This window comes from Macrotis lagotis, chromosome X, assembly GCF_037893015.1.
Source record: "Macrotis lagotis isolate mMagLag1 chromosome X, bilby.v1.9.chrom.fasta, whole genome shotgun sequence".
NCBI classification, from domain to species: domain Eukaryota; kingdom Metazoa; phylum Chordata; class Mammalia; order Peramelemorphia; family Peramelidae; genus Macrotis; species Macrotis lagotis.
This window is the reverse complement of record NC_133666.1, coordinates 197,056,012-197,060,176: the sequence shown is the minus strand read 5'-3', so window position 1 is coordinate 197,060,176 and position 4,165 is coordinate 197,056,012. Positions and strand designations below refer to the sequence as shown.

The following is a 4,165-nucleotide window of genomic DNA, read 5'->3' as shown; positions in this document are numbered from 1 at the left end:
TTTAGAGGGAAAGAAGGGAAGTTGTGATCATTAAATAAATTCACTTCAATGGAGTTGGCACTGATAAGGAATAAAATACATTCCCACGTGGATTTAAAAATGTATCCTACCTTTAGGGAAGGGGGAGGATGGAGGAAGAGAAATATAAAGGAAGAAGTGGCTGATAAAAGGGAAGGCAAAAGTATAAGTGAAAATAAATTAGAAGTTCAATTTCAAAAGAAAAGTTAAAGGGGAAAGGGAGTAATATTTTGGTAAGGAGGAATTAGACTAAAACAAAGAGAAAAATATAAATGGAGGAAGAAAGCATGGAAGGAAATACAGAATTAGCATTCTTAAGTATAAATTTGAATGCGCTGAACTCACCCATAAGATGGAAGCTGATAGTAGAATATATTAAAAAGCAGAATTCTGTAGTTTACAAGAAACATATTTGAAGCAGAGAGATACATGCAGGGTAAAGGAAAAAGATGCTTCAGCTATAATAAAAAAGCACATGAGTAGTGATCCTCATCTCATAAAGAAAATCAAAACTCAAACTCATTAAAAGCCATAAGGAAAGAAACTTCATCTTCTTAAAAGTTACCATTGGCAATGAAGCTATATCATTAATAAACATGCATGCACCTACTGGCATAGCATCCAGATTCTTAGAGGAAAAGCTGAGTAAAACACCAGGAGCCATAGACAGCAAAAGTTTAATAAGGGGAGACTTCAACCTCCCTCTCTCAGAAGTAGATAAATTTCATCACAAAATAAAAAAGAAGGAAGTTAAGAAAATGAATGAAATTTTATCTTATGATGGACTTCTGGAGAAAATTTCATGGGGATAGAAAAAATATACCTTTTTCTTATCAATATGTGGTATCTAGCTGTGTGGTCTTGGGCAAGCCACTTAACTCCATTTACCTTACAAAAAAAAATAAAACAAAAAAGAAAAGAAAAAAAACTCCTTTCAACAAATAACATGTTCAGCAAAATAGCAGGATATACAATAAACCCACATAAATCATCAGTATTTCCATATAACAACAAAGCCTAAAAGCAAGAGATAGAAAAACAATCCCATATAATGTAACTCTAGACAGCATTAAATACTTGGAAATCTACCTCCCAATGCAAACCCAGGGTTTATACTAGCATCCTATACCATTTAGAACATTAAACTATAATGTATAACTAGCCCAAGGTTAATTGTTGGTATGAAATTGATTAGTTTGAATAATGAATACCAAGAAGTGCTTTCATGATTTGAATTAATTTGAAAAATTTAAGGTTACCATGATGTCATAAAAAAGAACATATACATACACAAATATTTTGCCTCTCTTTTTGTGCTGGGAAACTAATTGAAAACTGAGGAGATACCTAGGAGATTGAGAAAGACTGAACAACAAGTTGGTTTAAATGAATGCAATGCAATAGCATTATGCTATAAGAAATGCTATATACAGAGCGGACCATGGCTGGCCAGGCTGCCCCGGCACCCGTCTTCCAGGGCCTGCCAGTCCTCCTGGGCCAAGGCGCCCACTGGCTACGATGGGCCCAACACGCACCTGAGATCTTGGGCAAGCTGGTGATGGAACACTGGGAGACCCCCTACATGCACTCGCTGGCCGCTGCTGCCTCCTCCCGAGGGGAAAGGGTCCTGGAGGTCGGCTTTGGAATGGCTATTTCGGCCAGCAAAGTGCAGGAAGCCAACATCCAGGAGCATTGGATCATTGAGTGCAATGATGGCATCTTCCAGCGGCTTCAGGAGTGGGCCCAGCATCAGCCCCATAAGGTTGTCCCCTTGAAAGGCTTGTGGGAAGAGGTGGTGCCCAATCTGCCTGATGGACATTTTGATGGAATTCTATATGACACCTATCCCCTCTCCTAGGAGACCTGGCATATCCATCAATTCAACTTCATCAAGGCTCATGCTTTCTGCCTTCTGAAGCCTGGGGTTGTCCTCACTTATTGCAATCTCACATCCTAGGGAGAACTGCTGAAGACCAAGTACACGGATATCAAAAAGATGTTTGAGGAGACCCAGATTGCAGCCCTGGTGGAGGTAGGTTTCAAGAAAGAGAATATCAGCACTACTGTGATGGACCTAGTGCCCCCTGAGGAATGCTGCTACTACTCCTTCCCCAAGATGATCACCCCAACAATCATCAAACACTGAAGATGCCAGTTTTCTCTTCCTACCAGGCTGACCCTGGAATGGGGGCACCAGGGATTCTAGCCTGCTAGGTTTGCTCAGTAGATCCCACACAACATAGTAACAGTACTTGACAGGGGAACTTGACAAAAGAAGAGATGCAGAAAGTAAGCAGGGGATTCAGGGACTCTCTAGGCATGTCTCCTGACTCAAGGCCCCAAGGGTAGTAAAGAGGCTTCTGTTTTAATCCAACAAAAGCATATTAAGCTCTGGGCTGAGCCCAATTTTAGACGTTAATATTTAGGATTTTTCTGTCTTTTGATTTGTCTACCATCTTAGTCCTTGAAAGCCACTCAGGGCTTTAATTTGTTTCATTTGTAGAAAAGGTACATGTACCTGCTTGACAGGAAATTTAATAATTAGGCTACCTATATGGAAAGTTCTTCACCAAAAGCCTCTCTGAGGAATTGTTTTAAAGAAAAAGGCTTCCCCTTTTATGTAGGGCTTATCAAATGCTCAAAATGGTGCTGGAGAAGTCCAGAGCTTGGCCGCCTAGCTTTAACGGGTTTATACCCCATTTTAGACAGAGTATTGCTAATCCAAAAGTGGGTCTAGGGGTCAAATGCTCCTATTATGAGGTTTCTCCTCATTGGAGGGCTTTAAAAAGTCAACATCTACTTGTTGGGGATGGGATTCTTGTTCAGAGGATAGCTGAATTAGATTGGGTGGCTTCCGAGGTCTCCATAGCACCCCTTGGGATCAGGGAAAAAGTTTTTATCTTTCTTTGTAGCCTCAGGGTGTAACACAGTGCCTGATGCTTAATACTTAATACTTTCTTGTTGGCTGGTTAACCCCTTTCCTTTGAGATGGGTGGAGCAAAGAATAGCCCCATTGTATAGATGATAGAGAGTCATTGGATCTACTAGAGTAGCCAGAGTTGGAGAAGACCCAGGTGCTTGTCCCACTTCTGGTCCATACCGGTTGTGACTCCGGGCAAGTCACAGAGCCTAGTTCCTCTAAGAATCTTCTTCAGATTAAGCTGCAGATCTGCATCGGTAGAGCAAATTTCTTCATTGGATTGTCCCCTTTCATCGCTAAAGTCAGAAGTTCAGTCCCTTTCCCCTTATAAGTGAAAAAACTGAGAAGTGATTTGTTCTTAGACAATAAAGTTGGAGTTGGGATCTGAACTCTGGTCTTGAGTCCCAGAGGCTGAGGGACTCTAAGCTCCAGCAAGTTCCACCATCCCATTTCTCTTTCAGTCTGTTTCCCTATGGAAATCCATTTGAAAGCCTTAATTTTTACTAATACACTGTGAAGCCCCCCTCCATCTTTTATTCAGATTTCTTCAGACCAGGTACTCTACTGGGGTGGCAGAGGTCTTGTGGGGGAAGGGAAGGCTTTGTATTTTCTCAGTTGTAACAGAAAACCTGCTGCTAAAATAATAAAGCAATTCTGACCTCAAAAAAATAAAGAAATGTTATATAGACAGATTTTAGCAAAAACAAAAAGATATATTTCCATGAACCAATGTTAATGGAAACAAGTAGAAGCAGAGAACATTGTACTCAGAAGCAGCAACATTTTGTGGTGATCAAATACATAGATGCAATACAGTTATCAAGGATAATTCTAAAAGACTTGTAATGGAAAAAGTCATCTAAATCCAGAGAAAGAATTAATGGAGATACAGTCAAAATTTTATTTTTGGTAATCATTTCCATTTGTTCTGTTCCTCCTTTATAATATATTTAACATGGAAATATGTTTTTTAATTTTTTATGGGGATAATTTTTACATGATTAACATATACAACCAATATTTAATTGCTTACCATTTTAGGAAAGTGTGTGTTTATTATTTTTAAATAATAGCAATGAAAGTATATGTCTGATTCAAATTGTTGATGAAACAGTGCAGTAGAGATGGAAAACAAAATTTACAAAGTAAAATACAAATTAAATATTTTAAGTATGTCTAAACTGGCAATATGGCAAAATGTTATTGTTGATGTTTAAAATATTGTAA

The 4,165-nt window shown here is 38.9% G+C and overlaps 1 pseudogene; it reads left to right on the top strand.

Annotated features, from left to right (window-relative positions):
* Nucleotides 1-1,459: 1,459 nt before the first annotated feature.
* LOC141503046 (guanidinoacetate N-methyltransferase pseudogene) lies at nucleotides 1,460-2,165 on the top strand (annotated as a pseudogene).
* The last annotated feature ends 2,000 nt before the right edge of the window (nucleotides 2,166-4,165 follow it).